We start from the raw sequence: 14,892 nt of genomic DNA, 5'->3' as shown, positions 1-14,892 counted from the left end.
ATTAAAATACTTTGAGATGACTTTTAATTGATGTGTTATTGGTTAGTAGTAGTAAGAGTAGCAGTAGGATTAGTAGTAACAGCTGCAGTAATAGTGGTATATTAGTAGTAGCAGTGTCAGAAGTAGTGGTATTTCTAGCAGTAATAGTAGGAGCAATACTGTTTTTAGTGAAATGAGCAATACTGCTCATAACATGTTGCTATGTACCATGTACCAAGATCTATGACAGGTACTTTAAGTTTTTATTTAAATTCCAGTTAGTCAACAGTGTAATATTAGTTTCAGATGTACCATTATAGTGATTCAACACTTCATACAACTCCTGATGCTCATCACAAGTGCACTCCTTAATTCCCATGAACTATGTAACACATCCCGCCACCCACCTCCCCTCTGAAAACTATCAGTTTGTTCTCTATAGTTACGGGTCTGTTTCTTGGTTTGCCTCTCTTTTTTCCCTGTGGTCATTTGTTTTATTTCTTAAATTCCACATATGAGTGAAACCATATGGAGTTTGTTTTTCTTTGATTGACATATTTCACTTAGCAAAATACTCTCTAGCTTCAATCATGTCCTTGCAAGTGGCAAGATTTCAATCTTTTTTATTGCTGGGTTATATATATATATATATATATATATATATATATATATATCTCACATATTTTTAAAGATTTTATTTATATATTCATGAGAGACACAGAGAGAGATGCAGAGATAGGCAGAGGGAAAAGCAGGCTCCACGTGCGAAGCCCAATGTGGGACTCGATCCCAGGACTCCAGGATCACGCCCAAGGCAGACACTCAACCACTGAGCCACCCAGGCATCCCTATACCACATCTTCTTTTTTTTTTTAATTTTTTTTTATTTATGATAGTCACACACAGAGAGAGAGAGAGGCAGAGACACAGGCAGAGGGAGAAGCAGGCTCCATGCACCGAGAGCCCAATGTGGGATTCGATCCCGGGTCTCCAGGATCGCGCCCTGGGCCAAAGGCAGGCGTCCAACCGCTGCGCCACCCAGGGATCCCCCACATCTTCTTTATTCATTCATCAGTTGATGGACATTTGGGCTGTTTCCATAATTTGGCTATTGTAAATAATGTTACTATAAACATCAGGACTCATGTGTCCCTTTGAATTAGTATTTTTGTATCCTTTGGGTAATACCTGGTAGTACAATTGCTGATAATATAGTAGTTCTTTTTTAACTTTCTTTTTTTTTTTTTATTTTATTTATGGCAGCCCCGGTGGCTCAGCGGTTTAGTGCCGCCTTCAGCCCAGGGCGTGATCCTGGAGTTCCAGGATCAAGTCCCACGTCCGGCTCCCTGCATGGAGCTTGCTTCTCCCTCTGCCCGTGTCTCTGCCTCTCTCTCTCTGTTTCTGTGTCCCTCATGAATAAATAAATAAAATCTTTTTAAAAATTACTTATTTATTCATGAGAAACACACAGAGAGAGGTGGAGACACAGGCAGAAGAAGAAGCAGACTCCATGCAGGGAGCCTGATGTGGGACTTGATCCCGGGTCTCCAGAATCACGCCCTGGGCCAAAGGCAGGCGCTAAACCACTGAGCCACCCAGGGATTCCTATTTTTAACTTTCTGAAGAACTTCCATGCTATCTTCCCATGTGGCTGCACCAGTTTGCATTCCTACTAACAGTTTTAGGAGGGTTCGACTTTCTCCACATCCTCACCAACACCTGTTGTTTCTTGTGTTGTTGACTTTAGCCATTGTAACAGGTGTGAGGTGATATTTCATTGTAGTTTTGATTTATATTTCCTTGATGATCAGTGATGTAGAGTATATTTTCATGTGTCCATTTGCCATCTGTATGTCTTCTTTAGAAAAATGTCTATTCATGTCTTCTGCCCATTTTTTAATCGGATTATTCATTTCTTGGGGTTTTTTTTTTAAAGAGAGGGAGAACACAAGAATCAGAGAGGGATAGAGAGAGAGGGAGAGATAGAATCTGAAGCAGACTCCATGCTCAGTGAAGAGCCCCATGTGGGGCTCAGTCTCATGACCCTGAGATCATGTCCTGAGCCAAAATCAAGAGTTGGACACTTTGCAGACTAAGCCCTCCAGGCACACTGTAAACCTACTTTGTTGATTTTTTTTCTTACAAATGGATATAATACTTTGTCAACTACTTTTTCTGCAACTATGATAAGTACTTTAAATAAACCATGTCTTTTAATGCTGAGAGTGCCTCTGAGAAATATTTTTTAACTGCTTCCACAGATAAGGATATGGAACATTTAAAAGCTTCTTTGTGGTTATATAGCTTGTAAGTAGCAGAATTGGGAATAGCCCCAATGTATTCAGATACTAAATGCTACAAAGGTGAAATCTGGTACAAGTCCATTTCAGCCATTTGTTTTTATTCTTATGTAGCTGCAGAAAATCAAAGGGTAATTTTGGCAGACCGTTACCTATTTCTCAAAATATCATTAAAAAGGTGCAGTTTTGATAACTCATGAAATTTAAAATTAAATCTTCCTAAGTAGTAAGTAAAAAAACAGGCTACTTTGTGTAACAAGTCATGAGTTAAAGATAGTACCAAACAGAATGAAAGGGCTGAATTTGATTCATGCTGTTATTTCCTGATTATTTTCCTTAAGGTGTGTGTGTGAGACAGAGAGGTGGGGGGAGAGTGTATAGTTGCACTAGAGAGAGTTAGCCTTCTAAACACCTGATTCTGCCAATAACGTTAGATTTTTCCCTTGATAATAACTACAGCTGAGAAAGACTTCAAGAAGTAAACTTCATGCTGCTCATTAGTCTTAAACCTTTCATGATGAGCATGTTTATTGGGTTGCTTAATAATTTATGTTTCTTTAGAACCTTTCATCTTAGGATTCTAATGTGTTTTATAAACATTAGTTCTCTTAGCATTGCTACTAGGAAGATGTGTATGTTTATATTTGGCTTAAATATGCTCCAAATGATTAAATAGTCTACTTTATGTCACAAAATGTGGGAAATTCCATTATGGCCACTATCCTTTGATTTAATGATTTATTCTAAACACACATATATAGTCATAATTTCAGAAGAATGTGTTCCTCAAAAATATAATTCTGTATGTGATTGACAAATTATATAATTGATAAATACTCCCCTAAAACTCTAGATATGAATGGATTTATAAAGCCCAGCACAGACCTTTAGGAGCTCAAGAAGGGCCTTCTTAGTCAATCACATAATTAAAGTGGTCCAGAAAAGTTCTATAAATATGTCTGATAATTCAGAGTTAAGGTCCAAGCACACACACAGGGAGGTTGGGCTTTTTGACCAGATTTCTTGGCCAAAGACTTCCCCACTGGCTTATATTTCCTCAAGAGTCTTATGTCATAGTTTATTCTTCACAAACTCTTCCTCTTGTACATGCTAAAGAAGAAAGTTTGTTAGATAGTAATCATTTTCCTTGGTATGCCTAATAGACCAGGAGATTGCAGCTAAGATGCCTCTCTGTCACTAATGAAAAATTAATGTGACTACTGTAGCTACACAGTGTAAACACTTTGTGTGAGTATGAGTAGTGCAGACTGGAGAGTTTAACCTTGGCTGTTGTGTTGAAAAAAAAATATGTTTTCTTAAATCCTGTAAGGTAAATTCAAGAGTTAAGGGTCTGCACACAGATGTTTCATTCCATACCCAAGTTGTTCTTTTCATGCCAAGAGGCATACAATTACCTCCTTAGCACACAAATTTGTAATTTTAAGCCAAACTACATGCTGAAATATTTACATAGAGGTAAGCCCTGGAAATCTATAACTTTAGCCCTAAATGAGCTATTTTAAAAGAATACTCTAGGTAGCATACATATATGCAAAGTACTGTCTGGTTCCTCTGATTTTTTTCTTCGCCTTCACAGACCTCCTTTTATGAGGGATACTGTTCAATTTAAAGTGAATGAGCTCTGTTTTTTTTTCACCTTTTGCTCTATACTTCTGCAAACCATCTCTATATAATAATTTCCATATGGACAGATTTCTCATTCTCATAATGCCTTCTACATTTCCTTTCCCAGCAAGTGTTTCCAGAAGGCAGTTTGTTCCTTAAAGCAACTTCTTTAAACTTAAAGAAGTTGTAGCTTGTTCATATAAAGCATTTTCTTTCATCTAAGAAAGTATCAAAGAAGGATACCATTCTAAGAAATTACAAACTATCGGGCAAGCTTAGGAAAATAGCTAGTTTCTTTAACTCCAGAAAAGGTAATATTCAATGGCTTCTGCGGGGTTTGGTGATAGAGTTGCATGTACTCTTATGGTTTAATTTATTTCAGAAATGAAGACAACACTGTTTACTAGTGTTTGCATTAATTTTGGCTACCACAAACAGTTTTAAAATAATATTTTGTTTATGCTAAAATGATCCAATTAAAAATTGCAATCTTTGTTGAAAAAGTTGGGGGGGACTTAATGCATCACCAGAATTCAACAGATAATATTCTTATCAGTGAAGAAGAGTAAGACTTTAACCCAAGGCAAAATACAAAGTATCCAATCAGCCATCAGATAGCAAAATGAGATTTAGTGTGTATTTACCTGGAACACATGTATTTTGTAGGCTCACTAGATGTAAAATCATGTAGAACAAGATATCACCAAGCTATTTGGAAATTAAATGGTAGTTTACTCATCACTAGGGCTTTCGCAGCATTTTTGAACTGGGTGTAATCGTTCAGGATACACTCTTTTTTTTAAATTCCCATATCCTAAACAGATCTCAAGATTCTTGAAAATGAAGAATACAGGTCACTTTTCACTAAAGGATATGTTATACGTTTTTCAAGGTTATAATTTTATTGTGGACATTTGTTGTAGTGGTGGTCTATTTATGAGGAGAGACCAAGGTCAGGTGGGTTGTGGATCATTAAGAGACAGATGATAAAAGGAGGAACAAAATACATTCATTGGCAAACCAATATAAAAATAAAATTAACAGGAGAGAGAATGGGGCAATGGATGCAAAAATGTCTATGACTTCTCAATCAAAGTCACATAATATGACTTGTGACTCTTTCAGTTATCTGCCTTCCCTGTGCCATTCAGAGACACTCCTTTCTGCCCCACTATTTATTTTAATTATACTAAACTAAAGCTCATGTCTGTTAATTGCCATCTACATTTTCTGGCTTTTCTGACCCTAATAAAAATCTTTTTAATGTCAGCAGCATTCTCTTTTGTTAGTTCTATTCTAATATGTTTATTTTCAAAATGATATGTAATATCACATAAAGCAATAACTTCTGTTCTCCTTCACTGAAACTAGATATCTTTTCTTCTGTTCATGTACTTAATATCTGCTCTTAATTGTCTATAAGGTCAAATATTATGCAATGTGTCTATTGACATTGCCCTCACTGACAATCCTATAAACACTCCGAAACTGCTTTATACTAATGTCTTGCATATGCCATTTGGCATCCTTTATGCCATTTGTTTTTATCAGATAGCTTTTCACATTGTATTGTGAAATAACTATTCTATATGAGCAGGCATATGGAAAAGTGATTATGCTCTATCAAATAGTTTACCTCTTTTTCCATTACCAAATTCATACCTAAGATCTCTCTCTCTTTTTTTCTCTCTGTCTCTCTCTCTCTCGATCATATCTCTTAGGACATCTTTAGTTAATAATTCTCTCAAGAGGGGCGTCCCTGGGTGGCTGAGTGGTTTGGCGCCTGCCTTCAGCCCAGGGCATGATCCTGGAGTCCCAGGATCGAGTCCCAGGATCGAGTCCCACATCAAGTTCCCTGCACGGAGCCTGCTTCTCTCTCTGCCTGTGCCTCTGCCTCTCTCTCTCTCTCTCCTCTGTGTGTGTGTGTGCGTGTGTGTGTCTCATGAATAAATAAATAAAATCTTAAAAAAATTAATTCTCTCAAGGTGTTTTTTTTTATTTTTCTCCTTCTTCAGATTTATAGAATCATGTTCCCCACTATAAACTACTAAGTTCAAGTCAAAATGCAACATGTCACATTGAGAAAGACCCCAATAGAAGTTAGTCTCATCACCATGGATTCTCCCATGATGATTGGAGTATACATAGAAGTGACACTCAGTAATATAATGACAACAAATCCAAATAATAAAGCAAAACCTTCCCATCTGTGCCTAATTCTTTCTTTAGCAAGTGTTCACAATGCAAATGCTACAGGCTTTTCTAGGTCATCTGGCATCATGTGAGAAATCGCCACTCTGACCCCATATGGTGAAGCGTCAGTAGCTAAATAGATTGGCAGAACAGGGTCATAATATGCTAGAATACTTGAGGACATCAGTTGCTGTTTAGTCAATTCAAAAGCAGCTTGACATTCCTTTCACCAATGACACTATTTACTTTGCTATGATAGTTCTATCATAAAAAGTAACTACTATGGGGAGACGATTTAAATTTCCTGAAGTAATTTTAAAGGAACAGAAATGATATGTAATTCTATATATAGATTAATTATATATACATATATATACACATGATAAGCATAATGTATTACTGTATGTAATGGAAGATATAATTAATTAATTAAGCTTTTAATGGGGTGCCTGGGTAGCTCAAGCCTGGGTAGCATCAGTTAGGTGTCTGCCTTCAGCTCAGGTCATGGCCCCAGGGTCCCAGAAACTGAGCCCCATGTCAGGCTCCCTGCTCAGCAGGGAGTCTGCTTCTGCCTTTCCCACTGTCCCTGCTTGTGCTCTCTGTCTCTCTCTCTGTCAAATAAATAAATAAAATATAAAAAATTAAGCTTTTAATAATATGACCAGAATTTCTTGCTGAAAATACAAGCTATTAAACATTTGATGAAGACAATGAGTATAGAAGAAAAAATGTAAAATAAAACATTTATATTATTTTCTTTTTTTTTTTTTTTTTTTTTAAAGATTTTATTTATTCATCCATGAGAATGCACAGAGGGGAGAGAGAGAGAGAGAAGCAGGCTCCGTGCACCGGGAGCCCGACGTGGGATTCGATCCCGGGTCTCCAGGATCGTGCCCTGGGCCAAAGGCAGGCGCCAAACCGCTGCGCCACCCAGGGATCCCCATTTATATTATTTTCAGTATGATTATCTACTAGCTTTAACCACACCAACTTCTCCATAATTCAGGTAGAATGTGATATCAAGGTAAACAATCATATGAGTCTCGACATTCCTTTAAGAAAATTAAATCTTTACAAGAGAGTAAATATTCTAAGGATGAGAAATGAGTCTTGATTACCTGATTCTTATGCTTTGGTCACTCATTTATTTGTTTACTCATTTTCACCAACAACTTTGACTTAATTTGAACTCATCTTAAAACTTTGCCTTTTGACTATCCATTAGCATACTTCTCAAATGTGAAATACTTCATACTAACTTTCTCGTTTTCTATAGTGAAAATCCTAATTAAAGATTATGGAGGTTTGGGAAAGAAGAATAACTGGCATTGCCATCATCTCTTCTTGCTGAACAAATTCATTTTAGAACTGTCACCAGACATAAATCCATGATATATGAAGTTCTATGAAATTTACATCACTTCATAATTCTGCAGTTAGGTCAGTTACTTCAGTGTATGGTTAATGGTCCATATCTAAGAAGAGCTTCTGTTATAACTAGTCACTATGTATTCTTATGGTAACCGTCAATGTACATACATAACTGATAAAAACAAAAGGAGAATTCCTTCTAAAAGCTATACTTGGAATTCCTTTTGATATAAATGAAACAATTAAAAATTAAAAATCCAATAAATAAGAAAATGCTTGTCCTTACAAAATACTTAAAATACATGGCTAAAAAATATTGCTGTAATATGTGCATAAAATAGTTTGGTGTAAAAATTTATTACAAAGAATGAGGTATTATTTAGGAATGGGTAATAACAGAGGGCAACTTTAAAACTATATAAAAACTAAGCAAGTTATGAGATTTCCTCAGGATATGGTAAGAAAGTTTGAGATAGACTAATCCACTCAATAAAAATCCAATGCTGGGTAATGTGGATAGAACTGGAAGGTATTATGCTGAGTGAAGTAAGTCAATCAGAGAAGGATTAACATTATATGGTTTTATTCATTTGGGGAATATAAAAATTAGTGAAAGGGATTAAAAGAGAAAGGAGGGGAAAATGAGTGGGAAATATCAGAGAGGGTGACAGAACGTGAGAGACTCCTAACTCTGGGAAATGAACAAGGGGTAGTGGAAGAGGAGGTGGGTGGGGGGGATCAGGTGACTGGGTGACAGGCACTGAGGGGGGCACTTGACAGGATAAGCACTGGGTGTTACATTACATGTCGGCAAATCGAACTCCAATAAAAAATATACAGAAAAAATATTTGAATGTATCAAACGATTGGTAAGCAAAAGTACTTGAGAGGTACCAGAGAGAAGAAAGTTACAGAGTAGTAAGCAATAATTCTATACCATTTGCTTGCTCTTAGTCTGCTGTTCCAGCAGAAAACCAGGGCATGGGGCTGCGTCAATAGATAAAGAAACAAGTAAAACTTTTGGCATTCTCATGGGTTAAGAGGCACAAAAATTATAGTTCAAGTCTGCTTTGAACAACCAGTAAGAACCCATTGAGAATAGAGGTGCATTGAATTGAGCCTGCATTCTGTTTTCCATTGTAAGCATTTGCCAAATTCTTGAACTGTGCAAAACAGGAGGGTAAAAAACAAGAAGAAAGTTCTGGAGGCAGAAAAAGAACCCCCAGAGAGTTTTTTCTTTTTAAGCATGCATTGCAGTTTACTGTCCACCAAGGAAGAAATGCCCCATTGAAACCTCAGCATCTCAGCAGGTCTCAAAGGAAGACTTCACCTTGGAATTATAGATAAACCGGAGTTAGGGGATACCTTACAAAGCTGACACCAAAACTTTAGCAATCTCAGTCACTGATTGGATTAGTATGATCTGTTACCACTGTGTCTGCTTATCAGAAGATAAGGGAAATCTTCTCTGGAGCAGGAGAACATCATAGAGTGCCTCAAATTTTTATCATACAATTTGGTATTCAATACTAAAAACAAATATGCCAATAAATATGATCATACAAAATAATGGATAATGTAAATAGATTCACAAATAACTGAAATATTAGAATTATCAGGTAGAATACTAAATACCTGTGATTAGTATATTCAAGGCAATAGATGACAAAATAGAGAATTTTCCCAGAGAACTGAAACTATAAATTATAGAAATTTTTAAATTAAAAAAATAAGTAATTAAGAACAAAGTAGAATGACAGATTAGGTACAGGAGCAGAGACAATTAGTTGACTGAAAAATAATGGAAAATATCCATACTGAAGCAGAAAGAGAACAAAAGCACAGAAAATTCAGAAGTTATGAGGCATGTAGGGCAAATTGAAATTATTTTATGTATGTGTAGTTACGGTCCCAGGAGGAGCAGAAAAAAAAGTGAGAAGGAGAAAGAAATAACGTCCAAGATTTTTCCAAAATGGACTGAAGAAAAAGAAGGAAATCCTGCCATTTGCAACAACACTAATAGATCCTGAGGGAATTATGTTAAGTGAGATAAGTCAGACAGTAAAAGACAAATATTTTATGTTCTCATGTATATGAGAGACTCTAAAAAAGCCAAACTTGTAGAAACAGAGGACAGAGAGTAGAACGGTGGTTGCCAGGGGCTACAAGGTGGGAGAAATAGGAGATGCTGGTTGAAAGGTACAAACTTCCAGTTTTAGTATGAATAAATTCTGTGGATATAATGTACAGCATAATGATTATAATGAATAATTCTGTATTATGTATTTAAAAATTGCTGAGAGTAAGTACTAAATGTTATTATCACACACACATACACACAAACACAAATGGTAAATACGTGAGGGGATGGAGGTGTTTTTATTCTGAGAATCATATATATATATGATTATGAAAAATACATATATATATATCCATCACATTATATGTGATGTTTTTATTTTTTTATTCTGATAATTATTTTATGGATATATATATATATATATATCACATTATATGCTTTACACTTAGATATGTTATATGCCAATTATATCTGAAAGCTGGAAGAAGAGTGGACTTAAGATTTAAAACCCAGACTCAAAAAATTCTAGCAATCCCAAGCAAGATAAAATAAACAAGCAAACAAACAAAAACTGTACCTAGATTCATCACAATAAGCTTGTTGAATATCAATAATAAAAATAAAATCTTAAAAGCAACAAGAATAAAAAAATATTTCTTCAAGGAGAAATAAGACTTCTCAATAGACACAATGGAAATTAGAAAATAATAAAAATTGCATATCTAAAGTGCCGAAAAAAACGTGACAGCTTAGAATTCTACCTTAGCAAAGAAACAAAAAGATATAAGGTAATATAAAGATTTTTTTCAGACAAATAAAACTAGAATCTTACTAAAGAAATAATAGAATTCTTCATGAAAGAAAATGATTCCAGTCAGAGAGATGGAAATACAGTAAGAAATAAAGGACAACAACAATAGCCAAACTGTGGAAGGAGCCTTGTTGTCCATCGAAAGATGAATGGATAAAGAAGATGTGGTTTATGTATACAATGGAATATTACTCAGCCATTAGAAATGACAAATACCCACCATTTGCTTCAACGTGGATGGAACTGGAGGGTATTATGTTGAGTGAAATGAGTCAATCGGAGAAGGACAAACATTATACGTTCTCATTCATTTGAGGAACATAAATAATAGTGAAAAGGAATAAAAGGGAAGGGGGAAGAAATGGGTAGGAAATATCAGAAAGGGATACAGAACATAAAAACTCTTAATTCTGGGAAATGAACTAGGGGTGGTAGAAGGAGAGGGGGGCGGAGGGTGGAGGTGAATGGGTGACGGGCAATGAGGGGGGCACTTGACGGGATGAGCACTGGGTGTTACTATGTATGTTGGAAAATTGAACACCAATAAAAAATAAATTTATTATTAAAAAAAGAAATAAAGGACAACATAAAGTATAATATGTGGGTTAATATAAATGAATACTGACCATAATAATAATAATAATAATAAAAGTAATAATATATTGTGAAGTTTAATAGATATAAATAAACATGGTATAAATGAATATATAATATGCATAATTATAATTCTAACCCTAATCCTAGCTATATATAGTAAATTCTCATTATTCATTGATTTTATATGCAAATTTGTCTGTGCATTAAATTTATTTGTAGTCTCAAAATCAATACTCATGACACCTTCACAGTCATTTGTGGATATAATCTTTTGCATAGTAGTGAAATATTTGAAACATCCAAGGTGCATTTTCCCAAGCTAAAGTTGAACAAGGCAACATTCTGCCTTATTTCTGCTCTCATAAACAAGTGTCCATTTCAGAGTATATTTAGTGTCATGCTTTTTTGTATTTTTGTGGGTTTTTTTTTTGTTGTTGATTTCACTGTTTAAAATTGCTCCCAAGTATAGTGTTGAAGTGTTGACTAGTGTGCCTATGTGCAAGAAGCCATGATGTGCATTACAGAAATGCTGGATGAGCTTACAGTGTGCTATATAGTTTTTGCTTAGGCATGCGTTATAGTGTTGTTGGCTGTGAGTTCAAAGTTAATGAACCAAAAAAATATTAAATAAGGTTTCTTCGTATAGGAACACACAAAAGATAAGATTACATATTGATTGACAAATCTGGCTCTCAGGAACGTAACCCTTTATTTTCTCTAACAGAAATGATTTAGTGTTTGTGAATTCATTGTTTGTGGCAATTTTATAGGAATTTACTATGAATAATGAGAATCAACCGTGTGTGTGTGTGTGTGTGTGTGTGTGTGTGTGTGTGTGTGTGTTCCAGTCCAAGAAAGTTGGTTGAGGTTACCTTTTTCCTGCTCTTACCCCCTAAATACAACTAAATAACCTGGAAATAATTCAATAGACAATTGTTAAAGAATTCTGAAAGGTATAAAGAGGAAGATAGACTGCCCAGGGAACTCAGAATTTGAAGAGTGGCACTGTAGTTAGTTCCTTGGTTTTTCTTTGTATCTTTTTCTCAGATTGTGTATCATAGAGCCCTGCAAATCAGAAAGATCAACAGACATAGATGAAATAAAATAGAATACACAGAAAAGCCTTCTTCTACTGTCAAAGATCTTAGAAAAAGAAAAGCCAGTAAGGACCTAAGTAAGAAACACTTATTTGGTGGCAGTGATGGGCCTAATATCTGGTAACAGTGGTGCCAGCAGAGATGGGGGAAAATAAAGAGACTGAGAGAAGTCAAATTTTAATATTTCACTTTAAGTGACTAAATGACAAAATTAATAGGATGAGATGAGTTATATGTGTAAATTTTATATCCTAGAGCAACTACTAAAAAAGCTCCATAAAGTGATATGCAGTACAAATAAATAATAAAGTATACAATACAAAAAAAGGAGTATAAATAAATCAATGTGGAATACTAAAAATTGTTAAGATAAGCCACAGAAATGTAAAAAACAAAAAATAGAATTGTGAAAGAAGAAACCAAAAGAAAACAAATACCAAAATGGCAGAATTAAGCCCTAATATATGGCTAATTACTTTAAATATAAGCAGACTAAACACAGAATTAAGTGAAAAGATTAGTAGGGTGGATTTTTTAAAAGGCTTATCTCTTTTTTATGTACTCACTTCAAACATAATGACATAAAATGTTTGGAAATAAAAAGAGGGGAAAAGATATATCATGGTAGCATTAATTTAAAAATAAAGAAACAAACAAAAGAAAACGAGAGGGTGCCTGGGTGGTTCAGTTGGTTAAGCATCTGCCTTTGGCTCAGATAATCTTCTCAGAGTCCTGGGATTGATCAGGTTCCCTACTCAGCAGGGAGCTTGCTTCACCCTCTCCCTCTGCCTGCCACTTCCCCTATTTGTGCTCTCTGTCTCCGTCTCTGTCTCTCTGTCAAATAAATAAATAAAATCGTTTTAAAAATTAAAAAACAAGAGTAACTATGTAAATATGACATAGATTCCAGGACAAAAGAAATCACATAAGAACAATGAGGGACATTACATAATGCTAAAAAAAATCAGTTCATCAAAGGACAGAGAAATCTTGATATGCCTCCTCAGGCAAGGGAAAAGCAAAAATAACCTTTGAGACTACACCAAAATAAAAGTCCTTTACACCAAAAGAAACCATCAACAGAATGCAAAGGCAAGCTACTGAATGAAAGAAGAGATTTACAAATGATATACCTGATAATAGGTTAATATGCAAAATATATACAGCATTTATACAACTGAACACCAAAAACACAAATAATACAATCCAATTAAAATATGGGCAGAAGACCTGAACAGACATTGTTCCAAAGAAGGTATTACAGATAGCCAAAAGACACATGAAAAGATGCTCAGTATCACTATTCACCCATTACCCATTTCCATTGCAGGGTAATGCAAAAAAAAAAAAAAAAAAAAAAAAAAACATATATCATGCCTGTCAGAATGGTAGAAGAAAGAAATAAGTTTTGGTGAGGATGTTGAGAAAAAGGAACCCTCATGTACTGTTGATAGGAATGCAAACTGGTGGATCATTCTATGCTATCAGAAAAAAGTATAGATTTTCCTTAGAAAAATAAAAAATAAAAAGGGGTACTTGGTTGGCTCAGTGGTTGAGTGCCTGCCTTTGGCACAGGTCGTGATCCCAGGGTCCTGGGATCGAGTCCTGAATCGGGGTCCCTGCTGGAATCTTCTCCTTTTACTACTCCCTCTGCCTATGTCTTTGCCTCTCTCTCTGTGTGTCTCTCATGAATAAATAAGTAAAATATTTTCAACAAACAAACAAACCATATGGTCCAGTAATTCCACTACTGGATATTTACCCAGAAAAAATGAAAACACTAATTGTAAAAGATATATCTGCCTCTATGCTTACTAAATCATTATTTACAATTGTCAAGATATGGAAGCAACCTAAGTGTCCATTAATAAAGATGTCACACACACACACACACACACACACACACACACACAATGGATGGATACTTAGCCATAAAAAAGATAAAATCTGGCCATTTGCAACATGAATGGACCTAAAGGTTATTATACTGAGTGAAATAGTCAAACTGAGAAGGACAAATATCATACAATTACACTTATACATATAATTTAAAAATAAAGCAAATTAATAAATAAAAAAAAACCATAAAGATACCCATAAGTACAGAGAGCAAAGTGGTGGTTGCCAGAGGAGAGGGCAGTGGAGGGTATGGACAAAATGGGTGAAGGGAGGTTTTCAAGTTATGGAATGAATAAGTCACAGGGTAAAAATACAGCATGGGGAATATAGTCAATGGTATTGTAATAGTATTTTATGGTGACAGATGGTAGTTACACTTATGGTGAGCATAGCATAATGTATGGGATGGTGGAATCACTATGATGTAGATTGTACACCTGAAAGTAATGTAACATTGTGTATGAACTATAATTTTAAAAAAAATGTCAGAGGGCTCCTAAATGTGAATACACCAAATAGCACAGCTTCAAAATACATGAAACAAAAACTGTTAGAGCTGAAAGAAAAAGTAAACAATTCCACTATTATCAGTTTTTACTTCAAAACTACAGTTGCAACAATTTATACAACATTTAGACCAAAAAATTAGCAAAGATATAGAAGAACTGAGTAACATCATTAATTAATGTGATCTATGAATATACAGATGATCTATGAACAACATGGATTTGAATTGAGTGAGGCCACTTAAACAGATTTTTTTTTCAATAAGTGCACCAGAAACTTTTTTGGAGATTTGTGACAATTTGGAAAAAACAAAACAAAACAAAACAAAAAACAAAACAAAACAAAAAACCTCATGACTGTATAGCCTAGAAATATCAATAAATTCAGAAAAAGTTGTGTCATGAATGTATGAAATATGTGTAGATACTAGTC

Source organism: Canis aureus, chromosome X (genome assembly GCF_053574225.1).
Source record: "Canis aureus isolate CA01 chromosome X, VMU_Caureus_v.1.0, whole genome shotgun sequence".
NCBI lineage: Eukaryota > Metazoa > Chordata > Mammalia > Carnivora > Canidae > Canis > Canis aureus.
The sequence above is the reverse complement of the archived record's forward strand: the minus strand, read 5'-3'. Positions refer to the sequence as shown.